Genomic DNA, 24,855 nt, shown 5'->3' with positions numbered 1-24,855 from the left:
AGTTTAAGTCAGCAACACGTTGCAAATTTTCTAAAGATCAGCAACATGTTGTTGTTGTTGGTGCGGTTAGCACTAACGATTTAACCCAGGTTTTGATGAATGACAAATAGGTTAAGTTAGTTTTGTTGTTGTCTGACACTTTGATCGAGTGTGCAGGAGAAGTCCAGACAGGTCGACGGGCTGACCGGATGTTTAGCAACCGGATAGCTGGCGAGAAGTCCAAGCGGGTCGACGGGCTGACCGGACGCTTGGCGAGAAGTCCAGCTAGGTCGACGGGCTGACCGGATAGCTGGCGAGAAGTCCAAGCGGGTCGACGGGCTGACCGGACGCTTGGCGAGAAGTCCAGACGGGTCGACGGGCTGACCGGACGTCTGGCAGGTAAGTAAGGTAAGTCACTGGAGGGGAGTGACTGCGAGGACGCGTTCCCGGAAAGGGAACATTAGGCGTCGATCCGGCTTAGATCCATTTCGGATATCTAAGTCGAGATCGTGACTAGATTCCGGTCTCGGAAAGACGGAATCTAAGTCATACTATTTTTGCTAATTCATACTCACTTTGCTTTTGCTAACAATCTGTGTTGCAGGGTAAATTTGCCTCCGGACTAACGTTTATCTTGCAGGACGGATTCTGCGGGAAAACAAGGTCCGGGCACCCGGAAGGGATCCGGGCGCCCGGGAGGCAAGTTTTATCCCGATTGCGCGTCGCCACGTGGAGCTCACTGGTTGGACCTGCCACGTCCCACCAGGGCGCCTGGAAGGGATCCGGGGCGCCCTGAGCTTCATATAAAAGAAGGGGCAAGGGTGAAGCTTCAATAAGAACTCAGAATCCAAGATTTGCTGCTCTGTGCTCTTGCGACGCCACGAAAAGCTCTCCGACTCAGTGCTGATTTTGTTTTAATTCTATTGTCGGTATTTTCTTTATCTGTCAATTCTTGTACTTAACTTTGTAATATTCGAATTGATAGTGATTGCCCAACGAAAGTACTCACGGAGTACGGGCCTTCGAGTATGAGTCGTCACAGGCTCCGAACGAAGTAAAAACATCTGTGTCTATTTTATTTTTCCGCTGCGTTTATACTCGTCTTTTTCGAATCGATATTCACCCCCCCTCTATCGAATCTAACGGTCCTACAAGTGGTATCAGAGCAGGTACCGCTCTGATTTGGTGCAACCACCAATCAGAGCAGGTACGCCTTTCGTTTTTTCCCTCCAAAATTATTTTTGAAAAATACATCGTCATCTTTTCACTATTATTTAGTATCGACAAAATATTACATTTTCAAAAATTTGAGATAATATTTTTTATTAATATTTTAATAATATTTTTTTATTTTTAAAAAAAAAAATTAGTGAAATATTTTTTTTTTCAGCACTGCTAATCCAAGACCAAGTCTTGGGATTTTGTCTTTGTTTCATTGTGTGCAAGAACAATGTCTTTTCAAGAAGGATGGAACCCTAATGAACCACCACCGTACGATGAAGATTTCAACTACTGGAGGCGAAGAATGGAATGCTTCTTAGGAAGCGTAGATATCGATTATATGCTAATATTGAAAAAACCTTCTCAGAACTCAGAACTGAATAAAAACGTAAGTAAAATTATTTGTAATATTTTACCTAACAATATCATATGCAGACTAGAAAAATACAAGAATGCATATGAGCTGTGGACTCAGTTGATCAAGCTTCACGAGACGCCAATGGAGCTAGAAGATCAAGTTAAAGTCGAATCCGGACTCGAGTCAGATCCAACGGAGAAGCCTGCTGAATTAGGGGTTGCGCTCAAGGTTAGTAATATTTACCAAAACACCCTTGCTAGTAGTAGTTTAAAATATGTGCATGTTAATTTGGATATATCTGAAAGTATATGTGAAAATAGTGTACATGACAATACTTGCGAAAATACCCCTAGGACATTTTCTGATAAAACAAATATAATTAATTCAGAAAATACAGAAAATACCCCTAGGATATTTTCTGATAAAACAAATATAATTAATTTAGAAAATACAGAAAATCTGAAAATAATTAATAAATCTAAAAATTCGAATTTAAACCTAAATAAATTTGAAAATTCAAACAAAAAGGATGACAAGGTCAATATCAATCTAGACACAATTAATAAATTGTTTAATAATATAGACAATATCAATCTAGAAAATTCTATCCAAACCCAAGATAATTTCATTAACAAAAAATTAAATTTTAATGATAAGACTTATTTAATAAATTCCACTAATTATATCAACTTAAAAGGTAAAGAAAATATAAGGATAAAATCAAACACTTTGATAAAATCAAAACGGAAGTTAACAAACTTAAAATTAAATGTTAAAGATAACATATTAAACAAAAATAATCTAGAAAATTCAAAATTAACAATTAATAAAAAGTTAAAAGATAAACCCTTAAAGAAATATAATTCAAACAATTTAATTAACTCAAAATTCAATAAAAAACCTAAACTTTAAAAATAAGCTACTAAAGAAAGATAAGTCAATTAACCCAATAAAATTAAAATTGAAAGAAAATTTAAATATTAAATATACTCTTTTAAAGAAAGATAATTTGACCAATTTAATTAATTCAAAATTAAAAACTTAAATTTAAATTACAAATTAAACATTAAAACTTAACTAAAACTAACTCTAATTATACAAGAAATCTTAAAAATAAAAATCAACAATTTAGGGGGAGGCTCCAGAATAGCTGGCACCTCCAAAAATAATTTACCCGACAGGGTAACCGAAACAAACTTACCCGGTAGGGTACCCAAAAACCAACCTACCTGGCAGGGTAGTTAGGAATAGAATAAACAGGGACAAAAGTTTAACTTGACAAGTAGTACTGGTGAAGTTTTGGATGATAGTACGTTGGGAAGCTTGGGCATCGCATGTCTAGAAATATATGGCTTCGATCTGGTGTATTTGGCCAAGTGGAACTGACCGAAGCTACCCCTTACGGATCCTAACTGTTAGTTAGAGCCCTAGAGCCAATCATTTGATGATTGTATAGACTCATGTATATCATATTCTTGTATATTAATTAAGGCATTTGGTTTTTGGTTATTATGCTTATTTGTATTAGTGCCAGATAAAATAAGTATAGTAACGTCCTAGAGTAGAAAGATTCTTACCTATATCAATCGATTAGTTGAATCGATAGTGAGATGATATAGGGAACACTACTCTAAATCATTCCTAGTCGAGTATTAGCATTCAGGGATAATGTTAATACAATAAGACTAGCATGTAGGTCAGCTCGATGACTTGATCTCACAAGTCATGGATATAGAGATATCAAGCTGACACATGGGTATGCATTAGAGAATGTATACTGAATGACCCGCCATGAGAAAGTATCATGGATCGTTATATGAGTGTCATATACTTTCTCATGTGGCTATTAGTATGACTATTAGTCCTTAGACCTGAAGTCACCATGGATCCCTACATAAGGAGTTATGTACTTTAGTTTCGTCAAACGTCACCCGTAACTGGGTGGACTATAAAGGCGATTACTGGGTATATAATGAATTATGTAGAGGGATGTGAGTGATGTAGATGGGATCTATCCCTCCCATATGACGGGAGCGACATCGGTATTCTTGATAGAGTGAGACCACTAAGTGCATGGCCATGCCCAAATGAGTCAATATTAGATGTTGAGCTCATTTGATCGAGTGAGTCTACTTGGAGTTCAAGATTTAGATTGATTAGAGGATGACACGGTCTATGCCTCACATTGATCAATCTAGATGTCTAGGATAGAAGGACACTTGTCATTATTTTGTGAGTAGTCACAATTGGTAGTCACAAGGTGATGTCGGATCTCGACATTCTTGTAACTTGGGTAGTAATGATGTGTTGCTAGATACCGCTCATTACTTATGCTCCTAAATGGGTTTAGGGCATTGCCAACGTTACAAGAACCTATAGTCACACACTTAGGACAATTAGGTGGAGATTAGGTTCATTTGATGAACCAAGAGGATTAGATTCATTTGATGAATCAAATTGGATTAAGAGTAATCCTAATTGGGCTAACTTGAGTTCGACTCAAGTTGATTCATGTGTTAAATGAGTCTAATTTAGATTTTGACTCATTGAATCAATTCAATTTAATGAATTAGATTCATTATATTAAGTTGGCTCGAATCAAATGGTTGGATTAGATCCACCATGGTAGAGATTGAGTCAAGTTTGACTTGACTTGAGAAGGAAGACCAAAGGTCAATTTTGACTTGACCTTTTGCCACCTCATTGGTGAGTTGGCATTAGGTGGACCAATAATGATGTTCCACATCATCATGGGTGCCACCTCATGGAAGTTACAAAGCCACTCTCTTAATGGTTTCATATTAATTGCAATTAATGTAATTAATTGGTAATGGTTTCATATTAATTGCAATTAATGCAATTAATTGGTGAGTTTTTGAAAGTGGCCGACCACTTGGTTTTTTGGGGTGAATTTCATTTTTCCCATTCAAGTGGTGTAACTTCTTCTTCTCCCTTGTGTTCTTCCTCTCAAGCTCTCCCTCTCCCTCTCCTCCTCCCTTGGCCGAACCACATAGGTGCTAGCACACCTTGGTTTTTGGTCATCTCCATCTAGTGTGTCCGTGTGGATACTTCTAGAGGACCGGCGCTTGACGGTCTTGAGATTCGGCATCATTTGGACGAGCGGGAACGCGAAGGGCATCGCTACAAGGGTAAACATTTTTCTCGTAGATCTAAGTAGTAGATCAGTTTTTGAACTCGTACAAGAAATAGTTTTTCGAATTTTGTATACGAATCTTTGCACGGATCTACGGCTTTGGGTCCTTCGGGGTTTCCGCGACGCGAAAAAGCGGTTTTCGCGGCTCGAAGAACCCAACACTAACTAGGTAGACCAAGGTTTAGTACTAAGCTCCGTGGATAGGACTATTCGGAAAACCTCGAAGGGTTGGTTACTTCTAATGATGTCCAGGTGACTCACCAAGCTTAGAAGTTTATCCGAAGAATGCCTATTTGTTGAGACCAAAGCAAAACCTGAATCTAACACAAGTTAAACCAAACTCTGTAATTAAATATAATTCATCTCACAAAATTATAGGATTCCCTGATTGATAATCTAGATCGGGTAAGAAGAATAAGGATTAAATTAAATAATTTTCAAATTAAAATTAATTTTCAAATTTCAAATTAAATTAAAATTAATTAAAATTAAATTCCAAATTTCAAATTAAATTAAAATTAATTTTTAAATTTCAAATTAAATTAAAATTAATTAAAATTAAATTCCGAATTTCAAATTCAAATTATATTAACTTTAAAAACCATTTTAAAAATTCTTTAAAAACTATTTTTAAAAAATTCTTTAAAAACTATTTTAAAAATTCTTTAAAATCTATTTTAAAAATTATTTAAAAAACCATTTTAAAAATTCGTTAAAAACTATTTTAAAAATTCTTTAAAAATTATTTTTAAAAATTCTTTAAAAACTATTTTTAAAAAATTCTTTAAAAACTATTTTAAAAATTCTTTAAAATCTATTTTAAAAATTCTTTAAAAAACCATTTAAAAAATTCGTTAAAAACTATTTTAAAAATTATTTAAAAACTATTTTTAAAAATTCTTTAAAAACTATTTTAAAAATTCTTTAAAAACTATTTTAAAAATTCGTTAAAATCTATTTCAAAAATTCTTTAAAAACTATTTTAAAAATTCTTTAAAAAAAAAAACTATTTTAAAATTTTTTTAAAAATTATTTTAAATACTCTTTAAAAACTATTTTAAAAATTCTTTAAAAATTATTTTAAAAATTCTTTAAAAACTATTTTAAAAATTATTTTAAAAATTCTTTAAAAATTATTTTAAAAACTCTTTAGAAAAAACTATTTTAAAAATTCTTTAAAAATTATTTTAAAAACTCTTTAAAAACTATTTTGAAAATTCTTTAAAAATTATTTTAAAAATTCTTTAAAAACTACTTTAAAAACTATTTTAAAACTTCTTTAAAAATTATTTTAAATTCTTTAAAAACTATTTTAAAAATTCTTTAAAAAAAAAAAAAAACTCTTTTAAAAATCAGTTTAAAAACTTTAAAAAATTCCTTTAAATTTTTTTTTTAAAAATCATTTTAAAAACTTTAAGAATTCTTTTAAAAATTATTTTAAAACATTATAAAAATTATTTTAGAAAAAATCTTTTAAAAATCTTTTAAAAACTATTTAAAACGTCTTTTAAAAACCATTTTAAATTAAAAAAAAAACTATTCTTAAACTTTAAAAAGTATTTTTTTTCCTTAAACATTATTTTTCTTAAAATTATTTTTCAACTTAATTTAACCTAACTGAATATTAAAACTTAAATTAAAACTTAATATTGAAATTACAATTAAAATTTAAAAAAAATTTAAACTTAAAACTTAAACCCAAATTAATCACTAATATTAATTTAAATCCAAAATCAAAACTGAATTGAACGTATGTTAATTAAATAATTATAGAAATCATTTTAAAATCCTTTTAAACACTAATTTATATATCCGGTTAGAAATTCTTTAAAAATAATAATAATAATAATTCTTTTAAATCAATTTAAAACTTAGACACCTAACTTAAAAACTTAAATTCCGTTAACTTTAAACTTAATTATGTAATTAAGAAGTAGAACTTAACTGTTTAAGTTTAACTTCATTTGAGAACTAAAATTGACTTGAATTAAACCTTATTTAACTGTGTCTAATAATTTTAACTTCATGCTAACTTCAAATCCCACTTAAAAGGAAGTAAATAAAAAAAAATATAATTATAACTAACACTTTCATTGACAACTCAATCAATTAATATGAAATTTAAATTATTTTATTAAGCATTAACTTATTAAATCAAGTAAAAATTAATCAATAAATTATTGATAATGGTTAACTGTTATTGAATTAATAAAATCTTATCTTATTAAACCTTAAACTAAAGTTAAGCGCCTGAATCTAAAATTAATTAATAATTGATAAATCAAATTCAAATAAACAGTTATACCAAGGATACAGATATAAGTGTTAGTAAATTAGACAAATGTGTTAGGGCTTTGAAATTTAACACAACCAAACCTTAGTATTAACTTAAGGGGGAGATTCAATTTTTTCTTTCTATATCCCCTAGAAAAATTAATAAATTAAAGGAGAGTAATAAATTAAAGGAGTATCAAATTCAGGGGGAGGTTTTTTTATCTCCTCAAGTGTTATTTTTTTTCTTCTCTTTAAAATCTCTCTAGAAAATTCTACCTCAATTTAAAAAAAAAAAATTCTACTTTGAGTATTTTTAGCAAATATTTTCAAAATTTAATGTCAGGTTCAGGGGGAGAAATAAAACTAATTCAGTTTTTCAAATTGAATTTTAAACTTAATTTTGAAAATCAAAGTTTAAAAATCAATCGTCAAAATCACCTTGTTTAAAATTGTGAAATTTTTTTAAAAATCAACTCAAAATTGTCTGTTTTAAAATCACAAACTTTTTATCCTTTTTACTTAGTCTGTGAAAACTAACTCTTATAAAACTAAGTTGTTTTTAAGAATTGAGTTTTACTTTTTATTGAAAATTGAATCTTTTACAAACTTAGTGTTGAAAAATAAATTTCAATCAGTTTTGAAAAATAGATTTTTCAAACTTAATTTTGGAATTTTGATTTTGAAAACTTATGTTTGAAAAGCGTTTCAAAGTTGAAACCTGTTTTGAAAATTTAAAACTTGATCTTGAAATTTAGAACTTATACACTTATGCTTGAAAATTTGACTATTTTGTTAACTTGCCGTTAAAAATTATACTTTTATCAGTATCTTTGAATTTTTGAACTAAACTTGTTATTACTCTACACTATGCTTGTTTACCCCTGATTATTTTTTGATGAATGCCAAAAGGGGAGGGTTAGGTGGTTAAGTTAGCTAAACCAATTTGAAAATACAAACTAACTTTAAAACCACATAAATGCATGTTGTTTCTTGCATATGTTTTCACTAACTTGACCAGGTTGTCATTCTATCAAAAAGGGGGAGATTGTTGGTGCGGTTAGCACTAACGATTTAACCCAGGTTTTGATGAATGACAAATAGGTTAAGTTAGTTTTGTTGTTGTCTGACACTTTGATCGAGTGTGCAGGAGAAGTCCAGACAGGTCGACGGGCTGACCGGATGTTTGGCACGAAGTCCAGCTAGGTTGACGGACTGACCGGATAGCTGGCGAGAAGTCCAAGCGGGTCGACGGGCTGACCGGACGCTTGGCGAGAAGTCCAGCTAGGTCGACGGGCTGACCGGATAGCTGGCGAGAAGTCCAAGCGGGTCGACGGGCTGACCGGACGCTTGGCGAGAAGTCCAGACGGGTCGACGGGCTGACCGGACGTCTGGCAGGTAAGTAAGGTAAGTCACTGGAGGGGAGTGACTGCGAGGACGCGTTCCCGGAAAGGGAACATTAGGCGTCGATCCGGCTTAGATCCATTTCAGATATCTAAGTCGAGATCGTGACTAGATTCCGGTCTCGGAAAGACGGAATCTAAGTCATACTATTTTTGCTAATTCATACTCACTTTGCTTTTGCTAACAATCTGTGTTGCAGGGTAAATTTGCCTCCGGACTAACGTTTGTCTTGCAGGACGGATTCTGCGGGAAAACAGGGTTCGGGCGCCCGGAGGGGATCCGGGCGCCCGGAGGTCCGGGCGCCCGGAGGTCCGGACGCCCGGAAGGGATCCGGGTGCCCGGAGGTCCGGGCGCCCGGAAGGGATCCGGGCGCCCGGGAGGCAAGTTTTATCCCGATTGCGCGTCGCCACGTGGAGCTCACTGGTTGGACCTGCCACGTCCCACCAGGGCGCCTGGAAGGGATCCGGGGTGCCCTGAGTTTCATATAAAAGAAGGGGCAAGGGTGGAGCTTCAATAAGAACTCAGAATCCAAGATCTGCTGCTCTGTGCTCTTGCGACGCCACGAAAAGATCTCTGACTCAGTGCTGATTTTGTTTTAATTCTATTGTCGGTATTTTCTTTATCTGTCAATTCTTGTACTTAACTTTGTAATATTCGAATTGATAGTGATTGCCCAACGAAAGTACTCACGGAGTACGGGCCTTCGAGTAGGAGTCGTCACAGGCTCCGAACGAAGTAAAAACATCTGTGTCTATTTTATTTTTCCGCTGCGTTTATACTCGTCTTTTTCGAATCGATATTCACCCCCCCTCTATCGAATCTAACGGTCCTACAGTTGTTCATTTATTAATTAGAAACACATTATTGCTGGTTTTTTTTTCAGATCAACCACACGAAGACCAATAATAATGTTATTTCTTGTTTAAAGTTTTGTAGATCATAACTTTTGATTGAGATTGAATCACGGGATGTATAATATATCAAATCAAAGCTCATTCAGAGATCTTTGATTTGATATATTATGCGTCTCATGATTCAATATGAGTCAAAGGTTATGGTCTCTTAAGATTAATTCAACAACACGTTACTCACTAGAAATAAACTTGGAAGCTCACTATAAATGGTATGACGATGATACTCGCTATCTAACACCACAAATAAATCAGACTCCCCCATGTCAGCCAAAATTAAAATTTTTAATTTTAGAATGTCTTAGGTCCATTAGTCAATTTTGGGACAAAAATAGTTGATGGAGCTAGAGATGTCCAAATGACTCTAAACAAACTCAATAAAAAATAATTGTCATACTATAAAAAGTATCAATTGATAATTGTCATACCATAAAATTACAACAATAACAACAATAATAGTTTTATCAAGTTTTACAACAATAACACACGAGAATAGCACAATAATTTAGACAAAGCAACAATTAGCAGTATGCATCAATAACAACTACATAGATAATAGCAATAAAAAAATATTATGAATTTTCCTCTTCAAGATACACAACAAACTAGCATGCTCGTGATTATATTAGCTAGGAAAAGCAAAGTTCTCCATATCATCCAATAAAAAAATGAAGTTCTCCAGTTTTTTCAAGTATCCTTGATGATTCCCCGTAGTAAAATACCTCAAGTGGTCCTCCTTAGCATGCCCTTGCAGATTTAGCAGCCAAAGATCAGACCTAGAAATATACATATATAATGAAAGTATAAAGAACCTAGAAATAGTTTAATAAAAAATTCATAATCAATATAAGAAAAACTCAAAAAATAAGATACGTGATTTGGCCAATTCCAAAATATGTACATTATTTAGGTAATATGCAAAACAAGATATGTGGTTTGGTAAATCATTGAAAAATATCATATAAACATAAATTAAATAATAAAATATGTTAAAAGAGTAATAAAAAATAAAATTTGAATTTTAAATGGGATAGATATCTTGAAGATCAACTTCTAACTATATTGTATAAGTTATATTTCAAATTTATATAAATAAATCAAAGGAAGACATTGGACCTCCAGGATAATTAAATAAAATTCAAACTCCTAGATTAATAATAATAAATCTCTAACAAAAGATAAATACTTTGTTGGTAGCAAATGATTTGAAGATGTGTAAAGAAGGGAATATGTTGATAGCACTAGCCATGGGATGGATGTGGTGAATTTAATAATAATTATCTATTTTAAACTCTTATTCACCGTCTCACTTATTGTGTAAAAAGGTGGTTACACTCATTGCAGATACCTCTCACAGCTTATCCCCAGGTTATGTGAAGGAACATAAATCATGGGATCAACTTATAGCTAACCGCCAAATGGCAAGAGGGTCGAAGGAGTTTTTTTTGTAAACCATTAAAATTACATGCTTTGATGCAGAGAGAACTATGACAACCTGGTCAACATGACATGAACATGGACTAGGTCAATGTGAATCCTGGTCGAGCCAAGTCAAGTCAGAACTTGATTCAAGTTGGTTCAACTCAGGTTAAACATGGATTAGGTTGAAAAGATCCTCCCAAGTTCATCTACCTTGAGTCCATCTATAGACAAAGTTTATTTTAGTTACAGGATGGAAGATACTCTCTTCTTCAACTATTTTTCATCCAAATCTGACTTAAGCATCAGAGGGGTTAAGACAAGATATACCTTGGTCCCCTCCTAACTCATTCTAGTCCTTCTAGTAGATGACACTGACAATCTTTGTCAAACGAATCTAAGACACCAGACTAGTCTATATGACTATACGACATTATGGTAGAAGCCAATTTGACATAAGCTAACTCAACAGAAATTGGATCAACAAAAGATGACCAACAAGTGCTCTACTTAGTAGAAACTAGTTCAATAGAAGATGATCAACCAAAGTTTAATTTGGTAGAAGACATCACCTAAAGTTCATCAAGACAGATGACAACAACCCAAAGTTCAACCTCATAGAAGGCAACTCAACAATACTCAACCTATCCTTTAATCTTAGACATCGCCTAAACTAGATCAAATTGATACTGTCTGTGGAAAATCTAAGCTGAGATGTTAAGATGGGAGATGTACCTGGGAGACAAGTGTTGGTGTAGGAAGCACCATAATTGAATTTATGTTTGATGTTGTCAAATTTTTAAAGTTAAGTACTACTATGATCTAATATATTATCAAGTGTGTAGGTTGCAATATTTGGAAAGTCATAGTAGGTCAGTTGAACTAGATACTAGGAAATGGAAGTCTCAGCAGATCAAAGATACCAAGCAGGAAGTCAAGTTGGATAAGTAGATAAGACATCTAGCAAGATGGATTCAATAGGTCATCGAGGACTAAATATTGAGTCAAGAGAAAGCCTAAGCATGTCGATGATCAGATGTTGAGCAGAGAAAGTCCAAACAAGTCAGAAGGACTAGATGGTTTGGCAAGTAAGTTGAGGTAAGCTCCTAGAGTGGAGTCATTCTTCTGAAAAGACAAATAGTAAGGATGTGCCCTAGTTTGGGTAAACCTTCATTGATCTGACTAAAAAACCAATAGAGGTTTCTAAGTTGAGATTAGATAATCCTAATTGTCTATCTTACACATGTATATTATCAGTTATCTAAGTCTATTTTGTAGAGTTATTTTTATTATCACTATGTTAACTTTATTTTGTAGAAAAATAAAGGTCCGAGTTGATCGAAAAGTTCTGTCGATCGAACATGGAGATTCTATTACATTTTAGAAGTGCCCTAAAGTAATTGCTTTAGACATTGTATCAGTTGTTTGATAAATAAAATATCTTATTTGAGTGTGCATTTTATATGTATTTGATATTGATCTTAAACTTAATTAATGAAGTTTATAATACAATGCATAGCATGAGAGAAATTGTGAATGTATCACAATTAGTTGGTATCCCTCCATGTATAATTATGTACATATTGAAATATTTTCTAGTCAATGAATTGATGAAATTGGACATCATCAATTCTGTAAGACTAGTATATGTTTGTTGGGTGTCTCTATATGCATTTTAAATTTGTTTTTGTAAAACAAGTAGCGATAGCATAATAATTTCCTAAATAATTATAACACACACATCACACACAAACATGTTACACATGTGCAAACATATCCATAGAACAAAATTTTATAAAGAAAATATACCTGACGGATGATGTGTAGATGGCGTCAACTAGAAAACTTAACCAAGTTTGCCTCTATTGATATCTACGTTAATATAGGACTTCACTAAGCCATATGTTTTTATCTCCAATTTTATACTAGCCAAAGGAAGAGACGACATGATCAGAGAGAGGAAACCCAACTCGATTTTGTGCCTAGCGACACAAGGCAACCTAGTGACACCAAGTGAGGTAGATGACAGCTTGTTAGCTACTATCCGACACTGTTTAAAGTTATTGCTGGCGGTTGTGGTTAATGGTAGAGGACTCTGGAGGTCGAAAGGTGGCCAGCAATGGGCTAGAGGCTAACAACAACTAAGAGGACAACAAATTCTTATTGTTGTTTGACGGACACAATGATAACTTTCTATTGTCTGATGGTTGGACTATCGATGGGAGGAAATAGGAGAAGGTCAGACCTAGATGGCTGATGGCTAGATGGAAGCTAGCAGCAAGGGGCAACAGCAAGAAGCCCCTTGGGTGATGGCAAGAGAGGGAGAGGGAGAGAAAAGAGGAGAGAAACCTAATCACAATTAGGTTGCTCCTTGGTTAATTTCCTCTTGCTCTATGAAAGGGTATTTATATACCTCTATACAATGACTTGGGGATCAAGTCATCTTCCAAATCCAAATCCAATAGCAACCCAACTACTATCATTAAACATGGTTCAAAACCAAAGCACTCTTGGTTTATTATTAAACCAAACCAATTTTGGTTCATAATTAAACCAAAAGGGAGCCAACCTCATCTACAAGAGGCGTGACCCACCATCTCATCCAATCCAACAAATATCTTCTATATTTGCCCTTTTGTGTGGTCCTACAAGACTTAATCAATCTCAATATGAGAATCTAATTCTTACACTTGTTTTAAGTATTTCAGATTTATTTGTAGTGTGTGTGACCTAATAGGTTTCCAATTTATGTTGATAATCCATAAATAACCATTAATTGTGGATCAATTATGAGTGGCACCTAGTAGTATATCATGCACTCTAATTAATTGAAAAATCTCAATTGATCCCCACATAATTATGAACCCGTCAACAACTATGGTTATTAGTGTGTCTATTCCTTTCACTCATCTTATACCTTCTTGTTCAGGATATAGTATATGTGTTAATTCTCACTAAGCTAACTATATCACACCTAGCATAAGTAGTAGTTTCTTATCAAAAAGGATGCAATTTGAAGTGAAAATGGAGCAAAGACACACATTGAAGCAACTTATGAAGATTCAACAACCTAGGTCGTGCCATATGGCACAGTCGTGTGCCTCCTTCAGTAAGAGCCATGGGTAGGCCATGCCTAGGAATGGTCGTGCCCAGTCTTAGAAGTGACTAACAGCTCGGCCATGCCAAAAGGCATGGTCGTGCCTCCCATCTCAAACATGGGACGACATGCTAAAAGGCACAGCCATGCCTCATCCATCCAAAGAAAGCCATGGCCTAGCCATTCCAATTGGCACTACTGTGTCTGGTCAAGCAGTGGCATACACGCCCTGGTCATGTCATTCGACATGGCTGGGTGGAGGAGAACATGTGGGGGCACAACCCCCTTGTATATATAAAGGGATTTTCTCCCCTTAGGTCATAACTTTGGTTTGTGGGTTCTGCCTCCATTCCTTGGGGAACTCCCCCTTGGGGGAACCCTAGAAGTTTTATCTTTGTCGATCCGCTCAATCCCTCCACCTCTGAAGTAAGAAATCCAACCTAGAAGATCGACGATGCATTGTTAAGTATTTCTCTTCTCCTTTCTTTATGATTTCAGTTATACAATGCTTTTCTCTATGTCTTTAGGTTGTTTCTTCTTTGTACTGGAGTAGACCTCTGATTCTTAGGATGTAGGAAGTAGTTAGGATGTATTGTTGGTATATGAACTATGTATAGTCATTTTATTATTCAATGAAGTGTTTATGTCATGTTCTATGTGTGTTGTGCCTTGTACATATTTGATGAAATAGGTGCATGGTATGCATATGAATTATGGTGGATTGATCATCTTGTAGATGAGAAGTACTAGATTGTATACCACAGGGCCCTATGATAAGGAGTAACCCTTTAAAAGGACTTTCTAGAGCGATCCTCTTGCAAGAAGACTGATTCACTACAAAGAAGTATCTAATTAGAGTTTAGAAGATTTTTCCCAAATTAATGTTAGGAAGTGGCTTGTGTAATTTAGAATTGTATACCCGGGGGGGTCTTAGTGTAACTCTTTAATCTGACTTTCTAGGTTACCTCTTATACTTAGTTACAATTAATCTATCGTTAGGAAGTAAATCGGATAATCCTAGAATTGTATACCTAGGCAGCCTTAGGGTAATCCTTTAACAATACTTTTTAGAGTTATTTCTTTACTTAATAGCGATAGAATTTAGGAAAAGCCCCTGGTGCAATCTTCATGGGGTTGTGTTGAACTTTAGTTATAAATACTACAAAGTGTAGGCATGAAGGTAAGGAGAGGAATAATGCATAGGGACATTAACTAACATCATAATGAAACTGAACTCCTAGAATCATTGCCCCCAATCTCTCTCTCTCTCTCTCCCAACTCTGTCTCTCTTAATCTCTTGCTTTTAAGATTCCAAACAACTTCTGATTGTTTAGATAATTCACCTTGCAAAACCAACTACTGTCTAATCAACAATCCCTATGGAATTGATATTTTTATTACTTGAAGATAAAACCGTACACTTAGGGTTTGACATCAAGTTTTTAGCACCATTGTCGGAGACTGTTTCTGATTAACATTAGTTGATTAGCATATGAGTTGCTTTTAGACTTATTAATAGGTTTTTCATTTACTTGTTAGTTTTTATTTATGCACCTTTCTTTCTTGCAATTTAAATTTTGTATGTGATCTTTCTAGTTTTTCATTATGCATTTTATTTTTTTCTCTTTAATTATGCATCTTTGGTTTTTTCTCATAATTTTTTAGATACTGATCCTGTTTGAAATCTGTGAGGTGGTGCGCTGGCTCTGACGAACGACAGTTTCTGATGAAGACGAACTCTCGAAGATTTGGAAGAGCTCCTCAACAATCCTACACACAATGAGATGAGTCAACAAAGCATTAATGACCTAAGACCGGGGTGGGGACCCCTAGCTAGGCCCTCCGACGCTCAAGTGAGTTCCTCTCTCAAAGATGGAAGAAGTAGAAGAAGAAGTACAATAACTAAAGTACTTTGAAATAGAGTTTAGATGCTAGAACTTGCTTACCTTGCCAACGAAGAGGATTCCCCTTTTTATACTACCTCATGTAACCTCCATAGTCATGAAGTGGTCCCCGATTTGTTAGGGTTTGTTAGGAGATGAAGTCACCTTCTAAGCTTCGTGCAATAATCTTTTAAGGAATCTTTTTTGTACCCCAGATGTACCTCTTTTGTCATTTATGATTCATATTTATGATGAGATATGCATAGGAATATGTTACTATAACTGAAGAATCTTCTAGAAGATATTTCCTGCCAAATTTATCAGACTATCATATTTATATACTTCTGTTAAGCATGTCTCGATTGATCATTCAAGCTAGTCATGTATATATTAAGAATACCTTGAGAATACCTTCTAAGCATGTTTTGGATAAGAATATCTATGAGCTTTATAAGGCTGAGCGCCTTTACGCTCGGTCAGGTTTTGCTCGGCCGAAGGCCTATACACTCATTGGTGCTCACTCGGCCTTTATTCGACTGATGATATACTAAAAGATTTTATAAGGCTAGATACTTTTATGCTCAGCTAGTCTTTGTCTAACCGAGCATGTATAAGCACATGGGTGCTCGCTCGACCTTCACTCGACTGGTAACATACTAAAAGCTTCTATATATAAGGTTAAGTACCTTTACACTCGATCGAGCTTTACCTGACCGAATGCGTATACGTACGATAGTACTCGCTTGGCCTTTAGTCGGCCGGTAACATACTAAAAGCATCTATATATAAGGTTAAGTACCTTTGCACTTGATCGGGCTTTGCCCGACCGAGCGCATATACGTACAATAGTACTTGCTCGCCCTTTAGTCGACCGGTAATATACTAAAAACTATATATAAGGGTAGGTGCCTTTACGCTCGATCAGGCTTTGCCTGGCCGAGCGCATATATGTACAATAGTACTCACTCGGCCTTTAGTCGGCCAGTAATATGCTAAAAATATATATAAGGCTAAGTGCTTTTACACTCGATCGGGCTTTGCCCGGCAGATCTTACATATAAGATGTTATTTGCCCTTCACAATGAATCCCTCTGGTTGCTTCATATAGATGTTTTCTTCAAGACTCCCGTTAAGGAAAGCTGTCTTGACATCCATTTGTCAAACCTCATAATCCATATGAACAACAATAGATAAAAGAATCCGGATAGACTTAAGCATGGCTACCGACGAAAAAGTTTCCTCATAATTGATTCCCTCTTTCTGAGTATATCCCTTCGTAACAAGCCTCGCTTTTAAGGTTTCCACCTTCTCGTCTGTTCCTCTTTTCCTTTTGTAGATCCATTTACATCCAATGGCTTTTACACCATTTGGTGGTTCTACAAGCTCCCATACCTTATTAGAATGCATAGATTCTATTTTAGAGTTCATTGCATTTTGCCAAGATATTGTATCTTTATCTTGGAGTGCTTCATCATATGTCCAGGGATCAGCTTCATGTTCATGGGATAAAGTCCAAAGATTCTCCCAAAAAACATGAATCTATCAGGTGTTGGATCCTGTGGTTATTTTGATGTAATCAACCAAGTTAGGTTAGGTCATGTTTGTTATTTGATCCCTGTGTCTAAGTGTACAGGAGCTTAGGAGCGCAGGAAGTCGAGCGGAAGATGCAGCTAACGAGAAGGGCGTCACAGGAAGGGAGTCGACGGGCTCGATGCACCCGAAGGATGAAAGAGCTACAGAAGAGTACACCATTGGACGAGAAGAATGTGCATAGCGTTCGAGGGACGAGAAGCCGGGATGGAAGGCTGCTCGAGGAGAAGGCCAAAAATTAGGTTCGGGTGAGCCCTATTTCGGTTGGCCACAATCACCCAAGCAGTCAGAACTTCGGAAGCCTTCGTGAAGATGAAGAAAAGTTGAAGTAGCTATTGAAGGCGCCTCAACATTGAAGGCACCCTCAACATTGAAGGCACCCTCAATTCTGTTGAGGGCGCCCTCGACCTGGCCAAATTGGTCGTTAGCAATCGGATAAAGTTTTATCCGCTCACCTTTGCTAGAGGCACCCTCAACTTCGATAGAGGCGCCCTCAACACTCGAGATAGGTTTTCCAGGAGCAATATAAAGACCTCTAGAGCTAGGGAACTACTCATTCAATTCTGTATCAACTTCCTAGCAACTATTTGAGCTTCTAGTGTGTAAAAGGTTTCTCCGCCTTCAGAGAAGGAGACTTTTCTAGTGTATTTTTTCAACCGCCTTGGATTAACAATCTTCTTGGTTTTAACCAAGTCAAAACATTGAGTCTTTCTGCTTTTCTATTATTTTGTTTTAATTTTATTATTGTTGTTATTATTTTTGAGTTTAAAGTTTTGAGGAGGGTATTTTTATTTTACAGACAATTCACCCCTCCCCTCTTGCCGGCCCCGCTGCACCAACAAGTGGTATCAGAGCCAGACCACCTCAGAAGGACTGACCACCAATTGAAGCACAAAGATCAAAACGATGACCAGTACAAATATTCATCCCCCAAAATTCGACGGAGACTTCGCTACATGAAAGCGAAGAATGGAGGTATTTTTTAAAATGGATTTTGATATTCTTATAACTATGAAATATGGTTTTACAGCTCCAAAAGACAAAGAAGAATACCAATAGACGAAGAAGGAGCAAGCTCATTTCGTGGCCAATGGAAAGGCAGAGTTCCATCTGCTTAATGTGCTGCCGCCCCAGTAGGTAAGTCGGATCGGAAGCTACGATTCCGCGAACGACCTCTGGGAAAAATTCCTACAACTCCACGAAGGTACCTCAGAAGTGAAATTGGCAAGGCGCGACATTCTCCGGACCCAGCTGACAAATCTCCGGATGAATAATGACGAAAAGGTAGCGCAACTCCAAGTGAGAATTAAGAAGCTGATAACTCAACTGACCAATCTCGGAGAATCGATTACAAACTGAGATTCTATCCGGTATGCGCTCAACGCCTTCCCAAGAACTCCAGAGTGGTTGTCCTTAGTAGATACTAACTACATCTCTAAGGACTTTGAGGTAAGTACTTTAGAAAATTTATTTTCTACTTTCGAACTTCACGAGTCTCCAATTGCATAGCCGAAACAAATAGAGAAATCAGATCTCAATGTTGCCCTATAAGCCAAGATGGGCGATCCCGACTCTGAAGCGTCGATCAATGAAACTAAAGAGGCGCTATTGGTAAGAAAATTAAATAAGTTTATTAAGACTAATAAATTTAGATCGTAGTCAAGAAAGCATCAACGCAACAGAAGGACGGTCCGATGCTACAACTGTAATGAGGAAGGACACATCAAGGATGACTGTCCAAAACTAAAGAAAAGGGACAAGGAGAAATCTCAAAGGTCGACGTCCTCGAAGTGCAAGAGTCTGAAGGCTACATGGGATGAATCGTCATCCTCGAAATCAAAAGCCGAAGCATTCTTAGGAGTAACATTGATGGCCAACCATCAAATCTTTGAAGAAACCAGCTCGGAGATGAGCATAGATGAAGGGGAGGATAATCAGAAGAAGAAAACCGTAATGAAGGGGGAGCATCAGAAATAGAGGTATGTAAGGTGCATTCTCTAACTCTCAAGTAGTCCTTTCTGCTTATTAAAGTGCTCACTAAATATTTAGTCAAATTAAAAAAAGGAAAACAATGAGTTAAAATTAAACTTAGCGAAAACATGTCCTCTTGAGAAGTACGATAATCTAAAATCAGAAAATGAAAAATTGAAAATTAAAATTGAAAAATTAAAAAATAATACATGCTTAAATAAATTTCCAAAATAAAAAATTAGAATTTATGTAAAATTAAATTGGTATATTAGAAAACATCATGGACAACTTAGAAAATTTCCCAAAAGTTATGTATCCCAAAAGTTTTTGATTAATTCGGTAGGAAGGAACCTATACTGGGTTCAAAAAACCTTTCTAGATTAAATTTTTCTAAGTTAGCACTTTCAGCAAGAAAAATTAAACAATTAATTTCTTTTGAGACTTTGGCTAAAAAAGTAGTTGATGCTCCAATAACCAAGAAGACCTAGTGCCTCGCTACTACCTGGAAGCCAAAATATTGAAATAAAATATTTAATTAACTTATTGATAAAGCATGAAAATAGAAATTAGAATATGCTTTAAATAATTTTTTTTTGAAAATTCCTCAAAAACATTTTTTTTCTAAAAATTGCCTAGTTAAAATTTTTCTTTTACTTAGAAAATTTTCCTGCTCAAAATTTTTTTCCTAAATATTTGTGTTTGCAAAAACTTAAGAAAATTTTTTTGATTTATTTTAAAACTTGAATAATTTTCACTTAGAAAATTTTTTACTTGCAAATTATTACCCCATTTTTTTTTATGTGATCAAAGGGGGAGAGATAGGTACAAGTTTAGGGGGAGTTTTAGGTGAGTTAATATTTTTTAAATTTTTTTTTACTTAGTGTTGCAAATTCTTTTATTGCAACATTTTGCCTAAAATGTTATTTTAGTAATTTCTTTAAATTACTTGTCTTTTTTTCCCTAACTTGAACTCAGGTTGATGCACATCAAAAAGGGAGAGATTGTTGGACCCTATGGTTATTTTGATGTGATCAACCAAGTTAGGTTAGGTCCTGTTTGTTATTTGATCCCTGTGTCAAATTGTGCAAGACCTTAGGAGCATAGGAAGTCGAGCGGAAGATGCAGCTAGCGAGAAGGACGACACAGGAAGGGAGCCGACGAGCTCGGTGTGTCCGAAGGACGAAAGAGCTGGGAAGAGTACACCGGTGGACGAGAAGAACATGTGCGGCGTTAGAGGGACGAGAAGTCGGGACGGAAGGTTGCTCGAGGAGAAGGCCGGAAATTGGGTTCGGGTGAGCCCTATTTTGGTTAGTCACAATCACCCAAGCAGTCGGAACTTTGGAAGCTTTCGTGACGATGAAGAAAAGCTGAAGAAGCTATTGAAGTCGCCCTCAACAATGTTGAAGGCGCCTCAACATTGAAGGCACCCTCAACACTGATGACGGCGCCCTCAATTCTATTGAGGGCGCCCTCGACCTGGCCAAACTGGTCGTTAGCAATCGGATAAAGTTTTATCCACTCACCTTTGCTGGAGGCACCCTCAACCTCAATGGAGGCACCCTTAACACTCGAGATAGGATTTCCAGGAGCTATATAAAGGCCCCTGGAGCTAGAAAATTACTCATTCAATTTTGTATCAACTTCCTAACAATTGTTTGAGCTTCTAGTGTGTAAAAGGTTTCTCTATCTTCAGAGAAGGAGACTTTTCTAGTGTGCTTTTTCAACCGCCTTGAATTAACAACCTTCTTGGTTGTAACCAAGTCAAAACGTTGAGTCTTCTTGCTTTTCTATTATTTTGTTTTAATTTTATTATTGTTGCTATTATTTTTGAGTTGAAAGTTTTGAGGAGGGTATTTTTATTTTACAGGCAATTCACCCCTCCCCTCTTGTCGGCCACGCTGCACCAACATCAGGTTGCCTAACAACCCTCCCACTACGACAAGGCACTACCTGTAATTGTGCATCAATCGTGACACGTGTTACAGTTACTTGTGGTATCTCATCTTGTACCATTGGTATTAAAGTAGAAGTGTCCTCGCTTATTTCCTCAAGAATAATTTTGCTCATGGAATTGTGGTTCATTACATAGTTCTCTTCTAAAAATCGGGCATTGGTGCTAACAACGACCTTCTGATCTTTAGGACTATAAAACAAACCACCTTTCGTTCCTCTAGAATATCCCATGAACAAGCGAACTTTCGTACGTGATTCTAACTTATCAGCGTCTCCCTTCAGCACATGTGCGGGACTACACCAAATCTGAATGTATTTCAAACTAGGCTTACACCCATTCCATAATTCTGTGGAAGTAGAGGGTACTGACTTAGAAGGTACCAAGTTCAGAATGTACGCTGTCATTTCCAGAGCGTATCCCCAAAACGAATTTGGTAATTCTGAATAAGTCATCATTGATCTAACCATTTCCATAAGAGTCCTATTCCTTCGTTCCGTCACACCATTCTATTGGGGTGTACCAGGTGCATACAATTGGGATTGAATCCCTGCCTCTGATAAGTAACTCATAAACTCTCCTAAGAGGTACTCTCCACCATAATCAGACTGTAGTATCTTGATACTTTTACTTTGACGTTTCTCCACATCAGCCTTGTACTCTTTGAACTTATCAAAGCACTCAGACTTATGGCACATCAAGTAAATGTACCCATATCTCTGATAGGACCGAATGTGGAACTAGAGGGGGGGGGGGTGAATAGCTCGGTGCGCTCGTCGTGCTCTTCGTTGCTTGTTTCTTCAAAGATGTGCAGCGAAAAATACAAAGAAAACAAACACAACGCAAACACTAAGGATTTACTTAGTATCCACCTCAAGAAAAGGTGACTAATCCAATGATCCACACACTCACGCACCTTCCACTATGAAAAACACTCCTTTATGATAACTACCAAAGGCGGAGAAGCCCTACAAGTTCACACTACAAGAAGAAAGGGAAAGGAAACAAAATACAAGCAAAAGCTTACAAGTTTGCAAAAGAAAAACCCTAACCCTAGATATCTTCTTCTGCTATAGATCCGCCTCTTGACTTGGAAAAACCTCCAAGAACCTTCAAGAACTGGCGATCTGAACTTTGTGGAGAAGCTGTGGAGTTGCTGTGAAGATCAGGAGTGAACAGTGCAAGTTCTACCGAAGGAATAGAACGCCTGCAGCTAAATATGATGCCAACAGTCGGATCCCGATCGATTGGATTGCTCCCAATCGATCGGGGAGGCTTTGGATCGATCGGCTGATCGATCCAGAGCGCCTCTGTGCTCTCGGGAATTGCCTGGATCGATCGGTCGATCGATCCAGGGCTTATCGTGCAAAATCGCAGCTCCCCAATCGATCCACTGATCGATTGGGGGCTCTGGATCGATCCACCGATCGATCCAGCGCTATTCTGTGCGACCGTACACTCATCCCAATCGATCCACTGATCGATTGGGAGGAGGCTTATCGTGAAGACTCACCCAATCGATCGGCCGATCGATTGGGCATGAGCCAATCGATCGGCTGATCGATCCAGCTCATGATTTCTTCCAAAATCAAGTCTAAAGCCTCTTAAACCAACATCTGGTCAACCATGACCTGTTGGTTCATTGTGCCTAGCATCCGGTCAACCATGAACTGCTAGAACTCGCCCACAAGTGTCCAGTCAATCCCTTTGACCCACTTGAACTTCCACCAGATGTCTGGTCAACCTTGACCCATCTGGATTTCCTCGTGCCAAGTATCTGGTCAATTCCTTTGACCTACTTGGACTTCCCAACACCAGATGTCGGATCATCCTTGATCCATCTGGATTTCCTCGCCTGGCTTCACTCACCAAGACTTCCCTTCTGCCTAGCTTCACTCACTAGGACTTCATGTCTGTCTGGCTTCACTCACCAGGACTTTCACCTGGCTTCACTCACCAGGATTTCCTTCTGCCTAGCTTCACTCACTAGATCTTCATGTCTGCCTGGCTTCACTCACCAGGACTTTCACCTGGCTTCACTCACCAGGATTTCCTTCTGCCTAGCTTCACTCACTAGGTCTTTCACCTGGCTTCACTCACCAGGATTTCCTTCTGCCTAGCTTCACTCACTAGGTCTTTCCATCTGCCTGGCTTCACTCACCAGGACTTTCACCTAGCTTCACTCACTAGGATTTCCCATTGCCTAACTTCCCAGTTAGGACTTTCACCTGCCTTCACTTACCAGGGTTTCCCCTTCAAGTATCTAGTCAACCTTGACCTACTTGACTCTCCTTCACACATGAACAATTGCACCTACAATCTTCATGTATTGTCAAACATTGAAACCCAAACATCAAGACTCGAGCTTGACTCAATTCAAGCTCAGTCAACACGGAACACGGTCAACCTTGACCTGGGGAATATTACACCAACAATCTCCCCCTTTTTGATGTTTGACAATACCACTTGTAAGTTAGGTTAATCCCATAGCCTCAACCTTCTTCATGCCACTAGGTAATGAAGACGAAAGTTAAACCCTGCATTCTCCCCCTAAGAGGGTAAACTCCCTCTTAGATAATGAAGGCCTAATTTAAACCCTTTCATTCTCCCCCTATTGGCACACATCAAAATAAACAAACTCTCCCCCTGAAGAGTTACCTAACTTTGTTCACAACTTCACTTGTTGCTCACAATCCGATAACGAAGGACCCATACCCTTCACTATCATTCTCAACGCTCATTCTTGAGCATATACCACTTGGTATATTTACTTGTTGTGTGAATACCACTTGTTGGGACAGAGCCACTTGTTGTGTTCACACACGATTCAAATGAAGGTCCCATACCCGTCATTTTCATCACATGCTCATCCATGAGCATGCACCACTTGAACAATGAAGATATCCATTCTCCATTGTAGTCAAATGCCCAACCTTGAGCATTTTCATGACAGAAGGTTAACCACCTTCCAAGGTGTATGAAAACTAGATTTTTCATGTCCTTAAAGAGTAACTCCCCCTAAAGACATGACCGTGACTTCTGTCATTGCACCAACAATGACCTGGAAACCCAAATTTAGAACTTTTGAGGTTCATAAATTCAATAATGAAAATAAACCTCAACCTAAACTTTGACTTAGTCTTCCTTAACCAATCCATCCTTGTTTTCATCATGAAAACTCCCCTTAAATGTATATAAATATGTTTTGAGGGGTTAGGAATGGTTACCTAGACTAAAGATGGTCCAAAATGCTGAAATCAGGCTTTACCAACCAAAATCAGCATTCCCAATCGATTGGAGTTGGGTCTCAATCGATTGATCCTGCTTGAATCGATCCACTGATCGATTCAAGAGGGCTGGATCGATCGGTGGATCGATCCAGGAAGCTTCTGTTCGCGAGAAGCTTGCTCTCAATCGATCGCCTGATCGATTGAGACCCTTCAATCGATCGGGTGATCGATTGAAGCTCTGAAAAGGCTGAAATTCCATTTCAGTCAATTTTAGAAACCCCTAGAAAAATCTATAAAATTCCAAAAATCATAAAAATCGTTGTAGACATTATTTAGGGCATATAGTATCATGGAAAAATAGTTTTCTAAGAAAATACTTCATATTTACAATGATGGACATAAACTTGAAAACTTGC

The sequence above is a fragment of the Zingiber officinale genome, chromosome 11B (assembly GCF_018446385.1).
Source record: "Zingiber officinale cultivar Zhangliang chromosome 11B, Zo_v1.1, whole genome shotgun sequence".
Lineage (NCBI taxonomy): Eukaryota > Viridiplantae > Streptophyta > Magnoliopsida > Zingiberales > Zingiberaceae > Zingiber > Zingiber officinale.
This window is presented reverse-complemented; position numbering follows the sequence as displayed.